We start from the raw sequence: 17,451 nt of genomic DNA, 5'->3' as shown, positions 1-17,451 counted from the left end.
TGTTTGTCATTTAAAGATCTCTGCAATCTGGCTCTAATATCTCTTTCTAGACATGTTACATTACTCATCATACTAAGCATTGTGTGTCAGGCAAACTGTCTGCTACACACAACATTCCCTCTCTTGTCTCCTAGTCTTAGCTTCTCCTAGATTGCTTTTCCTCTTTAACTCTGCCTCTTTTAAACCCTAGCTCTGTTTAATACTCAGCTGAAATGTCACCTCTTACATGAAGTCTTTCCTTATCTTTGTCAAGTGTTATAATGTTCCCCTAAAAAATGGCTGTATATTTACTTTGTGCATATAGTTAAATGATTTACCTGTGTACATATTATTCTTAGTTGGAGGCAGCTAGGAGACTCAATAAATAGAATGCTGGGTCTGGAGTCAGGAAAACCTGAGTTCAAATCCACCCTTCCTAACTGTGTGACCCTGGGCAAGTCATTAATTTCTGTTTGCTTCAATTCAATAAAGAAGGAAATGGCAAACTACTTCAATATCTTTGCCAAAAACACCCATGGACAGCAATGGTGTGCTATAATCCATAGGGTCACAAATATTCAGGTGTGACTGAACAATTGAACAACAATAGTTTGGGGGCAGTTCGATGGCAAAGTAGAAAGAGTGTCAGGCCTGGAGTCAGTAAAATTCTTCTTCCTGAATTCAAGTCTAGCCTCAAACACTTCCTAGGTGTGTGGCCCTAAGCAAGTCACTTAACCCTGCTTGCCTCAGTTTCCTCATCTGTAAAATGAGCTGGAGAAGGAAAAGGGAAACTACTCCAGTATCTCTGCCAAGAAAAACCCAAATGTGGTCATGAAGAGTCAGACATGACTGAAAAATGACTCAACAAAAACATATTGTTTTTCATACTAGAATGTACATTCCTTAAAGGCAGACAATGTTTTAAGCTTTGTCTTTGTGCCTAAGTGCCCAGTATTTCCCTGGAAGGTAGTAGAAGCTTATTAAAGGCTTGTTGAATTAAATGACATTGAATATGAACATTGTTGTAGGACCTGTTAAATTGTGACTGTCTTGATTAATTTCTTTAAATGTCACCATGATCTCTGGCCAAGTGAGATTGATAATAGGAAAGAAAAAATAAATTAGCAAAATAATAGGGCATTTGTGTCAGCCAAATGGCCCAGTGGATTGAGCAATGGGTCTAAAGTCTTGGAAGACTTGAGTTTAAATCCAGTCTCAGCCATTTGCTAGCTGGGTGATTCTAGTCAAGTTACTTAACCTTTCTATCTCAGTTTTCTCAATGGCAAAATGAGGACAATAGCACCCACCTCCTAGAATTGTTGTGAGGATTCAATGAGGTAATATTGGTAAAGCACTTTCTACAGTGCGTGGCATGCAATAGATGCTTAATAAGTACTTATTTGCTGCCTTGTCCAATGATCAGTCAGCTCTGCAGACAAATGGATACCACTACCACCATTACCACTCCTTCAAAGAAAAAAAATCTACCCTGTAAATTCATTGTTTTGAATCTTAAGGGCACTTTCTCTCTAAGTACCCTTAAAATATATAAAACCTTAGCTAGATTTAGTTGACCTTACTCTCAAGAGTTAGAGTAAAATAGATTGAAGGGCATGAGGAGAAAAACCAAAGCTGACTTTACAGTTTTGTTGACAGCAGAAAATTTTCTCTTTGGCAGGTACTATTTGTTGATGCCTAAATATATCCTTTTTTATCATCTGTCTTTACACTTACATAAATATAACCTTGATCCCACAAACCTCCAGTGAAGGAGGGTGTCCAGGCCAGCTTCATTTCCTACTTGGCTACACTGCCTTGGACTTCTCCATCATGCTCCCAATGAATCTCATAATCCTGCAAGATCACAAGGGTCTATTAATACTCATACTATGTGCCCTCTGTCTCAAGGCCTCTCTGGTTGGAGATCATTGAGGAGAGTTACTCCTGAAATGTCAAAATAAGTGAGTTGTCCAGTACAACCATCTCTTAATACTTTGGACTTCTCCATCATGCCCTTGACCTAGATAACATCCTTATCCCTCACCCATCCTGGTTTTGTATAATTTTTTCCTCCATTAGATTGTAAGCTACTTGAGGGCAAAAACTGTCTTTGTCTTTGATATTTGCATCCACAGTACTTAGAACTGTGCCCAGCACAGAGCGGACATTTAATAAATGTTTATTGACTGAATGATGCACATGTTTTGAAGGCCAAGATGCCATTTCAGGAGTGTCATGCTTCTTTTTGCCCTAATTAGAAATCTGGGAAAATTACTCACTTTTAATAAACTGGTAGGTAACACAACTTTGACTCAATTGCAAGCATGTCTAAATGGCCTTTTAGAGAGAGAGGAAGAGAGAGAGAGGGAGGGAAGGAGGGAGACAGAGAGGAAAGGAGGGGGGGGAAGGGAAGGAGGGAGAGAGGGAAGGAAGGAGAGGGAAAGGGAGGGAGGGAAAGAGGGAGGGAGAGAGGAAGGGAAGGGGGAGAGAGAGAGAGCGCTCAAAGATTATGCCATTCAACACATACTTAAAAGAGTATCCTATATATAGGATTCCCTAGAAAGTGGTCATCCAACCTCTTTTTGAAGAACTTTAGTGAGCAAGAAACGCACTGTGCCAGGAACAGCCCATTGCATTTAGAGTGCTAATTGCTACACTTTTTTTGTTGTTTTCTACATGGGAAGCTTCAATCTGTCCCTTCAGTTTTCACCTACTATTCTCCATTCTTTTTGTGGGGGTAGGAGAGCAGGGGCTCAAGGAGAGAGAAAACCCCCTGGGGTGATTGTTTTATTTTTGTATTTTAACTTTGCTGGCTAAGGGCTAAATCAGTTTGTTCTGTGTTGCTAAAGGACTGCATATGTTGTCAGCCCTCTAGAAATCTGGGCACTTGAGTTCAAAACTGTGTTTCCTCTAGTTTTATCTCTGACTGTACCTATCCTCAAAAAGCCTACAATCGAATAGAAGGGATAACAGGTAAAAGAATACATGTGATATAGGGGAACAGCCTAGACACAGTTCTTACCTTTTTTTTTTTTTTTTGCTTTTTGGAGGGCAATTGGGGTTAAGTGACTTGCCCAAGGTCACATGGCTAGTTTTTGTGTTAAGTGTCTGAGGCTGGATTTGAACTCAGGTCCTCCTGACTCCAGGGCCGGTGCTCTATTCACTGTGTCACCTAGCTGCCCCCCTAGACACAGTTCTTAAGCATGATGGAGAATGGGGACTGTGGCAGGCCTTGTGGATAAGGTGACATTTGATATGTGCCTTGAAGGAGGATAACATCCACAAACAGATGCAAAGGGAATATTTTTCAGACATAGGAGAAGTCCTGTATCAATGCTACCACCAAAGGTGCTGCCATAATATTTTGATGTATATGAGGATTGTTCTTATTGATAGCTTTCTTGGAGTACCAGCACAATAATGGAATCTCTGGTTTAAGGGGTATTGACACTTTGTTGTAACTGTTCAGTCATTTTAGTAGTATCTGACTCTTTGTGATGCTATTTGGGTTTTTTTTTTTTTTTTGCCATTTTCTTCTCCAGCTTATTTTATGGATGATGAAATAAAGGCAAACAGGATTAAGTGACTTGCCCAGGGTCACAAAACTAGTGTCTGAGGCCAGATTTGAACTCGGGTATTCCTGCCTCCAAGCCCAACCCTCTATCCATTGAGCCACCCAGTTGCCCTATTGATATTTTAGACATTTTATTTGCATAACTCCAAAGCTCACATTTTGTGGAATTTTACAAAATGCTTTCCTTATGAAAGCCCTGTATTGTAGGTGGTACGAGTATTATTGTTGTTGTTATGAACATTTTACACATAAGGAATCCATGGGTCAGAGAGTATTAGAGACTTGCCTGTAGTCACACAACTAGCATATGGCTTCTGTTGGAGTCAAATCTGTGTCTTCTGTCTCCCAAGTTCAATGATCTTTCCTCTTTGTCATTCTGTTTCTCTTACATTTGTGTCTAAAATGTAGATGTGCTTTAATTTTTCTCCCCTTCCTCCCATTCTGACCATCTATGGAATGCCTATCTTTTCGATATGCTTTGACCAAACTTCTCCATAGAGCCTAGAACGAGAAAAGGTGCAGAGAGTTGCAGGTGTGCTATTGAAAAGGAGATCCTTAGTCTTCTGATGGCTTCCAAAGTATTTGATTTTTGTTTTCTTTAAAGGTATTTTGACTTGTTCCTTTAAAGTTTTCAGCAGTAGCTTTCTCTTGTCTATTTGACTCTCTCTGCTTCTATGCAACAACACTTTTACCTCTCCTCTATATGACCCCTGTGGAACAAGGGGGCTGCTGCTAATTTGTTTTGATATGGTTTGCTTTGGTCTGACATCCTTTTTATAGTAATTCTTTTTGGAGGTGCTAGTGGGCTTCTAGCAAAAGCGCCATCCCTAATACAGAGAGGAGGCGGTAGGCTAGGCTTTGATCAGGGAACCGTCTGTCTTCTTCCTGTTCATCTCAAATGTGCCAGTTTTGTAGTACTTGTGTAGCTTCGGAGCTTTATACGGGAGCTCCTATCTTATTTCTTCCTAAGCCCATCCCATCTTTTGAAGGGTTCTTGTTTTGTTCTCCTTTATTATTTTTCTTTCACAGTTCTTATCCCTATCTAGCAGGAAAGCAGTAGTGATAGTTATGTTTTTTTGTGACATTTGTAAAAAAAAAAATCAAAGACCTTGGTTTTTGAAACTATTTTTCATGTATAGGTATGTTGCAGATTCCTCCTCGGGTTCCTTGGAAAAGTGTTCTTTGAGGAGTAGTGAGTGACCTACTGTGTCATTTCTCTAAAGATTGTCATGTTTAGAGAGTTATTCTATTTAATTGTTAAAGGATGATATTTTCAAGGGAAGGACTTGCATGGTTATTTATGTCATTTCCTACTGATCTGTTGTTAAAACACTTTTCCCCCTCCTGTTTAACAGCTAACAGAACCTCTTTATGGAGAACTCAGTAGTATTAAAACAAAATAGCTATGGCCCAGATGTGAGGAATGCAATTGGACAATGTCTTTATTATTAGGAATTAGAAGTTGTCAAGGGACCAGATGTGAAGCAAAGTGGAGATAAGCCTCAAATAACAAGTAAACCTTACAACACTGAAGCACGCTGTGCTTGTTCTTATCATCAGGCTATGTGTTCTCTGTGAGCGGCCAGGTGTTAAGTAATGAAACATAGGCTCGGGATTTTATTGACTATTATCGCATCCCGTTCTGTCCACTGTCTAATAAAATGCAAAAAGTTTATACTGGGGAGTTCTGAATGAGGGTTTGCTTCTGGAATAGGATCCACCTATTCTCACCCACCAGAGCATTTCAAAAGAGGTAAAGGAAAGAAATAATGGAGGAAGCGCTGTGATATTGCATTCCCCTTCATTTTTGTCTATCCCCCAAAATATGCTACTGTCTATCATACTCATATCTACTGTCCTTGTATCTCAGACCTAGAACTTAGGAATTAAATCAGAAAGAAATAAACTGAAGAAAAAAAATCAGAGACTGTGTTAAATGGAAAAGATCAGGAGAGAGTAAATAAGAAAGAAGAAAAAAGCATTGATTGGTGCCAAGGCAGCATTGTATAGGCAAAAGGGTTCTGGAATTTGAATTGTAGGACTGAGCTTTGTATTTCATCACCTCCTTTTATTAATTATGTTATAATGGACAAATTACTTTACCTGTCTAGGCCTCAGTTTCCTTATCTGTAAAATGAGAGAACTGAATAGATGACATAAAATTCATGCTCCAATAAATGATAATTATTGTAATCATTTCAAATGATAAAAAAAAAGACCCTTGAAAGTTAGCTACATATCAAAGATGAAGACAGGAAAACAAAAATTTTCCCAGGTAATAAAAGGCATCCCTGACAGAAACTGTTTTACAAAGATGAAAAGAGCACACAATATGCAATTAGCTACCTTTGAGGGTATTGTTAAGAGAAGATAGAGGTCTGATTATAGAGAAAAAATTTAGCTAATTTGGTATTGGAATTTTTAAGAATAAAAATCGTGCAGTGTCTCTATGTGCAGTGCCATGAGTTATCTGATAGGTTTGTTTCATTATTTTATAGGGAATGGAACTGGATCTAGGATTTACCTGGTTTAGGGAACTCCCATCCTGTTAAGGAAATTCCCAATGTAATTCAGCAACTTACAGTCAATCTTACAGAATTGCCCACAGGATTTAGAGGTCAGATGAGTTCCTGAGGGTCTAACAGATGTCAGAGATGGGACTTGCACAAGGTCCTTCTGGCTGAGGCTAGCTCTCTGCCTGGTACATGATATAGCCTCTCACTTTGAGAAATTAAATGAACATAACTAGGGAACCTAGAATGTAAAAAGTGTGAGAGATATCCAGGTAAAATAGGATTTGAAACAGTAAAGAAATGCTAAATTTAGTTTAAATAACAGAAAATACAAGTAAATGATCAGAGAGGAAAAATTTTAAACCATGTACTGCTACTATGCCAAAACAAATGGTTCCTATTGCCCTACTGGTATCTTTTCAAAAATAAGAACTCACGCATTAAGCAAAAAACATAAACTGGCAGAACAAAGAAGTCAAATAAGAAACTAGAATTTATTACCCTCAGCTAAAGACTTGTATTTAAGTAGTAATCAAGACTAATGGAAGCATTAACACCTATCACAGAATTCCTGGAGCTCTTCCTGCCTAGCTAACAGAGTATCTTACAATTTGTGAGTCTAAAAATAAGCATCTGATCATTAAGGGGACTTCAGGATGAGATAACCTGAAAGACAACAGCCTTGGTTTGAGGTGCCATGGAACCTACCAATTAAGTATGTAGTTGGGACAGGAGATGGGAAAGGCTTCTAATTCTTAGGTGTTGCCAGTATAGATTTGGGGTTTGGGTAGATGTTTTTATGATATCATTTTGATTGATTCCTCAAGGCTTCTATGACTTTTCCCAGCTAAGTACTTTATATAGAGAACATAAAGATGTATTGCCTTGTATCTTCTCATAGTTTTGCAATTCTTACTCTTTAGTCAGAAGGCAGCTGAAAGAGGTGAGAAAAGATGAGTGAGATTACTGAAGTTCTTCAGTATATTTTTTTTTTCAGAGAACCTCCAAAATGGGAACTTTGGTGCTGATAAGCATCATCTTACCAATTAACTTGGGTGGGAGGAAGAGTTAATGTTTTTTCTTCAAAAAAGTGATTTTGGGATTCCTTGGTTAGAAGACTTCTTTACTCCCTTCTGTCCTCAAAATGCTAAGAAAGAAAAGTTGAATTCTTCCTTTCTATCATAAACATGTTACCAAAAAAAAACACCCTAATAAACTTCCCCATGGGCTTCTCTAAATTTCTCTTTTTGTATAGCACCACTTGGCTATATCCCAGGTTCTTTATGGCTATTTGGGGGGTAATAATTATCCCAAAAATAACATGAAACTATTCCGTGTGCTACTGGTTTGCTAGTACCAACCAGAAACACATGAATCCAGTAGCAGAAACATTTAATTAAGACGTGACATTTGACTACATGTCCAGTAGTATTATATTTGAATTCTCCTTTAAATCTTCTGACTTCCCAACATAGAAAGAGGATACAGCCTAAGATGTCAAAATCCCAGAATGAAAAACTATCTGCCTCTTGCAATATATGTTCTGGGATTCTTTAGAGACACCCTAGGAAATATCTAAAAACGCTCTCTTTAAGCCTGAAATGATCATGGTCCAAATGTAACATCAGAGTTTCAGATCACCATGGCTACACTACTGTATGACATCTTTTCTCTCTCTCCTTGATCTCAGCTTCTGACCTTTCCTTTCCTATTAGCATCTTCACTACATCCACATCCCACCCAACTGCCCCATGCTTTCTGCTCCACCTTATACATTTCCTCCCTGGTAGATGATCTCTTCTCAGAGTCCTTGCCCTAAGACTTCATGGGGACACAAGAACAGTAGTTATTAATACATGCATGGGGTTCATGCATACATAGCCCAAGTGTCTAGGGAAATGTATTCCAGGGAATCTTTTGCATTGATCACAGTTATTGCAGCCCAAAACATCGTGAGAAATGAAGTCTTATGGACATACTCTCTGAATTTTCATAAGAATGACATTATATATTGGCAAAGGTTCCATGATCTAATGAATTTCTTACAGTAACTAAGCCCCATGGAGATAAAAGCTCTGAGGCTGGGATTTAACAACTTGTGAATGTTTTCCTTCAAACCCATTACATTTCCTTTTTCAGAATATCGGCACTCTAGTGAAGTGTCTTGATATCATGGCATGTGAGGAACAGTTGAAGGAATGTTTCACAGGTAGAAAAGAAGACACTAGAGGGACACATAAGATGCATTCAAGTAGTTTATATATATATATATATATACATATATCCTGTGGAAGAAGGTTAGATTTGTTCTGCTTAGCCAGAGAAGGAAGAACTAGAAACAATGAGTAAAGGTTGTAAAAAAACGAAAATGGTAGATTTGCACCTGATCTAAGGACAAATTCTTAACAAGCAGAGTTACCCAGAGATAACAACCTCAGGAGGTAAGGGTTTCTTCCAGGTCTACAAACAAAGGTTGGACACTTGTCAAGTATGTTTTAAAAGGGAAGCTTGTCTAGTTAAGACTTGGACTAGATGGCCTTGGAGTTTCCTCTAAAATATGAAAATCTTTAAACATAATTAACAGGGTATCGCATCTACTGACCTTAGGGCAGTAAGCAGAGGGAGCTTGAAAGGTCAGTGTTTTTGATGATGGTGATGGTGCTAATTGTGGTAATGGCAATTAGTGTTACCATTTTCATGTTACCTCTCACTCTTTTAAGTGTCAAACTATTTTAACTTTCTGCATCAAAAATGGAAAGGTAGGCTAGAGCTTTCCCTTCAATTGCAAGCTGAGGAGTTTGTAGCTTGTCCTAAGGGTAATAGGTAGCAATTGAAGTTTGTCGTTCAAAAACGCACAACAGTCAAATACACAGTTATGTGGTGTGTCAGTGGTACCTGGGAGAGACTGCAAGCCAAGAGTCCTGTTTCACTGTGTGAAACTTAGTATTGTCTCCTAAGCTTTGCACAGTTTAGAGGTCCCTTCCTCATTTTGTTATAGTTCAAAATCTTCTCCAGGGCCTAGATCAGGTCTGTGAAGGAAGAAAATTGAGACCAGAGAAAGGATGGTTGACTCAGAGAACAGAAAAGCATCTAAGGAGGAAAGAATGCAGTGGAGACAAAGTAAAAGCAGAATGAGACACAGGGAGAACAATAAGAGGGAACACAATTACAATAAGAAAATACATTTCAGAGTTCAAAATTATAGATGTGACTCATTAATAGATAATGGTAAGAAATTGAGGTATGATTACCTTGTGGGATATGTGAGGTAAAAGGATATAATTCATAAAAGATAAGGCTAAGGAACTGGGAAATCAGGATGTTGAAAGATTGATACTTGAGTGAAAGGTAACATGGAAATGGTAATACTAATTGCCATTACCACAAAAACGGAGCAAATTTATTTTGTGAAGTTTGGATTCAGTCAAAGGGCCCCACTTGAAGATCTAGAGGGCCACATGTGGCCTCAGGGTCACAGGTTCCCTACCCCTCCTCTACATGAAACTCTCCTGATCTCCCCGCCCCCAGTTGCTAGTGTCCTCTTCCTTTAAATGACCTTGTATTGATGTTATATATTTTGTATTCACCTCTGTATGCCTTCTCCAGGAAGTTTGTAAGCTGCTTAAGGGTAGGGACCATTTTACCATCTTTGTTTCCTCATCATCCAGGACTATGATCGATGCATAGTAAACAATAACTGTTTGTTGATAGACAAACACTGAACTACACGAAAAAGGTAGGAGAGTGAGCCATAAATAAATAAATAAATAGTAACCATCATCAGAGCTCATTCTGTTCATTTCTGATTATTAAAGTGAAGTGAAAGTCTGGGAGACATACTTATCAAAACTTTCCACTGACCCTAGGATGTTGAAACAAAGCAGCAACTGTGTATGCCTCTTTAAATAGGTATGCTCAAACAAGGTGGTTTTTTTTCTTTTTACCCCCTACCCTATCCTGTCTCTAACCTTTCTTTACTCCCTTCATGAGGAGGCAACCTGGATACCAGACCAGGACCAGGTCCCAGTTACTGGCCTCTTGCAACCTGGTCTTGCTTGCCTTTGTATTTATTACTTAGGAACTGGTAATCAAATAAACTCTGAACTAAAGGCCTAGAGCTTAGCTACTATCCCTACTGGGAAAGATATGGAGGATATGATAATTTATTACCCCATGGCTTACACACTTTGTTCTCCACTGAGAAGTCCAAGTGATCTGGAGTTATAAGCTGCTTAGGTACATGTCCCTCATGCCTACCCATGTCAGCTAGGTCACTCCCAAGGCCTCATCCCACTCTGCCCTCCCCTTCCATTATGTCCTACAAGTTGACCAGCATAATTCATAATAAAACACTGATCCTAAGGGCAATGAAGGACCATATATTTGGCACTAATAGGCTATAGTACATTTCCATTGTGGCCTACATGCAGGCAAGACATGAGGAACAACTTTGAGGTAAAGTATGATGGCAAGCAAAAGATGGACAGCCCAAGTGCAATGCTAGCACATTATAAATATTAAAAATTTTAGAAAAGGGAGAACAAGGTCTTTAGCACTTTGAGTGTATCCTCTGTGGAGGATCCATGAGCAAATAAGAAAACAGGATGTGAATGAACTGTGATCTCCATTAATGGAGGGAGTGCCCACATCAGTGAGATGATACATCCATTGAAGTATTGTATGGAGGTCTAAGAGGACGATGTACTTTGAGGCAATCTCTGTAATGTCAATTGAGTTAGGAAAAAAATGATGATTTCACATTCTTTATTAGGTAATAAAATTCAAAAGACATAGTATCATTTTTGTTAATAGAGTTGTCTATGTATTCGGTAAGAATCCTCTGGTGGTCCAAACTGTGACAGCTTAAATAAATTGAGAAGTAACACTGAAACTTAAAAAGAAATTGAAGATTAAAGAGCAGGAAACAGAATTAACCTTCCAGGATTCAAGAGAATACTTTTGTTTTTGACAACTTCAGTTAATTTGAACTTTATCTGTTATAATAGTATAGATCTTACCCCTATGTATTACTTTGTTTTAGATAAAAAATTTTTCAGTAGTGATTAATTAGGTATGGTAAAGAATCCAAAACAAGTGTTCACCAGTTTTGGTGTATACTCCAGATAAAACACCAACTAAAGCCCAGAGCAGAAAAAAAATTAGAAAAAAATAATCACTGCTTGCATAACTATTCATATAGTAGATCACTTTCCTTAAGTAAGTTGTTTTTCCTTTGTTCAAATCATTAGTAATTATCAGTAACTATGTATTTGAATTTTAAAATATATGTGAATTGTATCTCAGGTTTCAGGAAGCTAAGTTCAGTCAAAACATTATTTTGGGGGTGGCTAGGTGATGCAGTGAATAGAACACTGGTCCTGGAGTCAGGAGGACCTGAGTTCAAATATGACCTCAGACATTTAACACTTACAGGCCATGTGACCTTGGACAAGTCACTTAACCCCAACTTCCCAGCCTTCCCCTTCCAAAAAGCAAAACAAAACAAAACAAAAAACATTATTTTGGGCACACTCATCAAAGCATAGGATTTTAAGTAATTTTAGAACCAATCACATTCTTAATCTCTATAATAAAAACATTTCTTCTATATCTAGGTTAATCTGCTCTTAGAAATCATAAAATACTTTTTCCTTGCATTTTTCTTTTGCATTTGACCACTTTCTCCAAAGATCCTTTAGTATTTTACTTCCATTATCAAAATATCCCTTTGATGTAATCAGAGGGATTAGAAGATTTTATATGGTGTATGTAGTAAAAAAGACAAAGAAGCAAGTCAGAAACAGATTCACTAATATATATTTAAGTCTCTACAGCCATAACATCCGTATATAAACCTTTTTATTAAATGATACCATTAATTATCAGGACTGGTCCAAAGTTTTGTGATACAGAAATAATTTATTACCATTTTCTCATATTAATTAAATTTCTGAATGTAGTTTGTTGCCTTGTATAAACACTCTGGTGGTAATCAGTTAAATATTATATTGATTTACTACTTATTTTGAAGGCTATTAATATAATAATTATAAAATATTTCTACAAACAACTTCCAAACAGCATTCATTTATTACACAAATCATTAAGATGGAAAATATCTTCCTCGCTCTCAGTGTAGCCAAATGATACCTTCTACCTGTTCAAGTGTCCTCTTGATATTTGAAGAGCATATTTCCTTATTAAATTCAAATTGTTCTTTTATACAAGTTAAAATGTTCTATTAGTATGAGGAGGATAATGTTACATTTTTTTTTTTTGGAAAGACCACTTTTACAGTACCTGCATATTCAAATTATGAAGTTTCAGTAAATAGCATAGCCTATCTACTAGTACAAAACCTATTTTGGCCTTGATGATCAGTATCATCAGGATATTCTTTTATGTATAGTACACTTCTATTTGGAGGTAAGTTTTTTTTAGTAGTTCAACTGTATAAATATAAATAATGAATTACTTTTTTTCTTTTTCATGAATAATAGATATTTGATATGATTCCTTAGTAAATTATTAAAACATCCAAATTGTGAAGTAATATCATATAATGGGTCCTAATTATTTACAACACAGTCTCCTGTATAAAGATCAAACATGAGAGCTCTTATTAATATACCATTAGTCTGAACACATAATGAAAGGGCAATTTTGAATGACATTTATCAACTCCAGAACTGTCAACCTCTCTTATGTCCTTAGGGTCTTACTCTCTTTGGCTTTAGAAGAAAGCACTGCAGAGAACAGAGAAAAGTATTCAGAAATCCACTACTTCTTTTGTTTTCCTCAGACATGGACCATGTATGACACATTAGTCGTCCCACCTCAAAGATGAGATGTGTCACCTCCCACCCATCATCACTAATATTCATCAGTATATGCTGTCTTTCTCCTATCCTCTACCTACAGAAGTTATTTCCTCTGCTCTCCTAGGTCTTTGTTGTTGTGGTGGTGGTTCCATATTTAGAAATATACTCTGCCCCAACAGTGGGTTAGCATTCCTGTTTAGTCAAGTGCAGCAGTCACCTTTATTTCCCCAAAGCATCCCCAAACCTTTTTTCGCCAGCTGTGATAGTGTCAAAGGAAGTTCTATGGCTGTCAGAATAAAGGCTTTTGAGACGTAACTAAGCCCTAAGGCCTGCCAGCATTGCTATACAGAAAGAAATAAGCAGGGACACCATTTTACAATAAAAAGTTAGTACCTAAAAACACTGTTCCTTGATATTCTTAAAAATGGCCAATAAGATCTTAACCTGATACTTTAGCATACCCCTATCTAGATACTACACATATGCATACATACAACAGGTTTCCAGATAAAAGACTTGAATTAGAATATGTGGATTATACTAGTAAATTTTCTTACAATCTAGGACCCAATACTTTTATATTAATCTCTTAATTTGTTAATGGTAATATAATACTAAAAGATGTCCTGTATGAAAGATCAAAGTTACATTATTTGTATTTATCTATTTACTATCCAGTAATGATGTTGAGGACTTTAAAATCAGATTATTCCCCATGATGTTCCTTTCATTGTGTAATGAACACAAATTTTTATTATATTTCTACTTAAATACCTGATATATTGTTGTCAACATGTCACCTACTGAAGACCCCTTTCTTTCTTCTCTGTTTGAAAAAAAATGATGTTCCATTTGGCTTTTCACTGGACTCTAATGATAGTAGCCTTAGAACATACCTGGTGGCTAGCAAACTTTGACTTCATCTTTTAAACTTGTTAATATACAATGACAAGTTTCTTAAATAAAGCCATCCCCTTCACTGCTCCCTATTCTCTCATTCCCAGACACCTAAGTGCTATTCCTACTATATTCCTATCCAGATCTGCCTTCCCCTTGCATTGTGCCCTTTGGAAACTTCATTCTATTTTTGACAATTTCTCTTTATCTTGGACCTTTTGTTCCTGAGCTCCTTTTATCTTCTGGTACTGATGGGGATCTGGCTTCCCTCATAAGACATTCTCTGCCTGGATATCTTCCATAGTACTGGATTACCTTATCTAATGTCCCTTAAAACACAGTACCAGAAGACAGAGTGAGCATACAGCTTGCTTCCCACAGCCACTTCCAGAACCTCTCTTTGCTATCATCTCCTCTCTTGAATTGCACTCCATTTAAACCTTCAAAGTCAGGCAACAGTTATCTACTAACTCCCAGGTCATTCTTCCTTCTTCCTCTTGTGGTATAGTACCTGATTCAGTCTTCTATCCTTCCCTCTCCCTCCATCTACACTTGAACACATCAAATTTCATGTTGATGTTGTTCCACACTAATCTCCCAGTTTATCAGGACTTACAACTTTACCACATCTCAATCACATGCAGGGATACTCACATCCTTTTTCTCACTATCACCCTTAACCAGTCTGCTTTCATAATAAAGCAGTCCTCTGAATATACCTCTTATTCTTCGATTTCTCATTCCTCCTCATTCTTCATCTACCTTTTGACTTTGCTTCTAGTCTCTTTATTGGTATAGGCTTCATTTCTTTCACTTACTAATCTTGGTGTTTTGGTTAATCATTTCCATCATATACTTAAATACCTTGTCCCCTTACATACCTTGTCAAACCTGAACCCTGAACTACTCTTACCATCAGCCTTCTCTGCTTTTATTTACCTTTGAGAATGCTAGAAAAATGTGTTGACTGGGTCCACTCCAAACTGACAACTAAGAAAATTGAGCCTATTAGTTATCAATTTCCTTTTTGTCCTGTTTTTAAGTCTCAGAACTATCTTTCAACCTCATCACTCAACTAAAACTATTCTTTTCACCATTAACTTTTTCTTGAAAATTTTATCCATCTTTCATTTTTGATCACCTTCATTTCTTGATACATCCCCTCCCCCACCCAGAGACCCACAGCCATTGTTGCCTTGCTCCATACCAAGGGGTTTGTCTATTTATTTCTTTTATATGCACACCCAGCTCTAACTAGATTATCTATTTTGTCCTTTCTAATCTCCTTTCTCTCTGGTTAACAATTCACCCCTTAACCATATCTATGAAAGATATCTGGTTATAATTTATTTTATGGCATGCTATTTAATATTTAGGTATTATATTTATTTTGAGTTCATTGTGGTATGTGGTAAAAATTATTGATCTAAACCTGATTTCTACATGACCTTTCTCCCCCCAGTAATTTTCCATCACATTTGGCCAGTGATTATGTCCAAATAAGGAGTTCTTTCCTAAGAAATTTACATTTTTAGGTTTATCAAACACTGGGTTGTTGAATTCAATTATTTCTCGTTCTTCTTTGACCAGACTCTCCCATTGCACTACTTTTCCATATTCATTAACCAGAACCAAATAGTTTTGATAAGCATTGCTTTAAGACCTGCAAGTGCTATTCCCCTGCCATTTCTATCATTTTCTTTATTCCCCTAGAAAGTCCAGATCCTTTGCTCTTCCAAATTACTTTTCATCTAGATCTACAAAAAAAAAAATTCCTTTGATAGTTTGGCATAGCACTAAATCTGAAAATTAATTTCAGCATTACCATTTTATTACATTTGTGCTATATAGACATGAACAATTAATAGCCCTCCAGTTATTTAAGTTTCTCTTTTATTTCTTTAAGGAGTGTTTTGCACTATACAGGTACTTTAGTTTACTGTCGTTATTTCTAATGGAACTTCCCTTTATTACCTCCTGAATTTTTTTTTGTTGCTATATTGAAATTTTGTGGGGGTTTTGTGAGTTTACTTTATACCCTGTAACTTTATTGAGGATAATTAATTGTCTCAGTTTCTTTGCTGCTTCCCTAGGATTTTCTAAGTATGTTATTGTGCTATTGCATATAGGGACAATTATCCCTCCCCTTAAACCCTCATTCAAATCTGCCTTCCCTGTTACTCTAAAGTATGACACCATCCCCCCAGTCCCTTGGGCTCACAACCTAGGTGTCATCCTAGATTCCTTACCCCCATATCCAATGGGTTGTCAACTCCTGTCTATTCTCTCAAATATACCCCCTTCTCTCTAAAACTACCACTACCCTAGTGCAGTCTTATCACATCATGGCTGGACTATTGCAGTATCCTGCTGGTGGGTCCACCTGCCTCAATTCTCTCCCCACTCCAGAATCCATCCTGCATTCAGCCACTAAAGAGCTTTTCCTAAAACAAAGATCATGTCACTGCTTTCTCCAGGAGCAAATACAAAATGCTCTGTTTGGCATTCTAAGTCCTTCATAACTTGCTCTTTCTACCTTTTCAGTCTTCTTACACACTACTCCTTCTTACTTACTTTTCAATCCATAGTTGTCTTCTAATACATGAAAGATTGTCATGAAGAAGAGGGATATTATTTGTTTTGAATTTCAAAGCAAATTTTTTTTATACTTCTTAATTATTAGAACTATCTAAAAGTGAAATAAGGTCCCTCCAGAAGTAGTGAGTTCCCTTTTACTGAAGGCAGAGACTGGCCTTCCACTTCTCAGATATATCATGGTAAAGATCCTTTTTTGGATATGGATTGGCCTATGTAGCCACTAGCCCACTTCCAAATATGAAATTCTGTTTCTATGGGTTTTTAGAAATTATTTCATATCAAAGCTAAAACACATTTTGACAATGTCTACCTATATGCTGTAAAGTGCTTTGTTTAAACATTAATTCAAAAGTTTTCTACAATGAATCCAATCTTATAGGTCAGGATATGAGAAAGGGTAGTTAAAATAAAAGTTTTACAACAAAAATGGTAGACCTTAGGATGAAGATTTGTAGTCTTAATGCAACCAGTGTCAATTATACCAGAGAAACCCATGAATGAGCCAAATATGAAGTTGGATGTTCATTAAGATAGACATATATTCTAATGCATTCTAATGCCAACATATCACACCAAAATTGGACATTACCAACATTTCTGAACTAGTCATGCTCAATTTTCCACTGCCATTGTGGAATGCATCATACACATCTAGAAACCCTTGCTATGCTTAAATCAATCTGCTTCAGATGAAGAATCCAACTACATACAATTCTATCACTTATACTCAGGTCTTTTCCAGTTCCTTTAACTGATTGTCATATTGTACAAATTCATCCTATACTATGTATTCTATCATATGTAGACAAGACTCTAAGATTTTGGAAAACAAAAAGGATCTCTGTCTCTGGATGGACCAACAGTGTAATAATGAAAAGATAATTTCCTTTATGACATTTAGTTGGTTTTAGTCTGGATCAAATCCAGAGGCAATTCCTTGAAATCTGGGGGGAAAAAATTACCTGATATTTTTAAACCTTGGCAAAGGTTACTTCTGTTTGGTAGAGGACTAAGGGCAATGATTTTTATATGAAAATATAAATATACATACACATGCAAGAATGATAAA

The 17,451-nt window shown here is 37.0% G+C and overlaps 1 protein-coding gene across 1 annotated transcript in view; it reads left to right on the top strand.

Annotated features, from left to right (window-relative positions):
• Positions 1-17,451, top strand: part of LOC138176105 (transcription factor SOX-5) — a 503,378-nt gene that overhangs the window by 435,931 nt on the left and 49,996 nt on the right. The gene's annotated exons all lie outside the window — the stretch shown is intronic.

This window comes from Petaurus breviceps, unplaced genomic scaffold, assembly GCF_028583685.1.
Source record: "Petaurus breviceps papuanus isolate PSGF00001 unplaced genomic scaffold, PetGlider_PUasm1.0 81, whole genome shotgun sequence".
NCBI lineage: Eukaryota > Metazoa > Chordata > Mammalia > Diprotodontia > Petauridae > Petaurus > Petaurus breviceps.
Note: the sequence above shows the minus strand (reverse complement) of the source record. Positions and strands in the feature narration are given on the sequence as shown.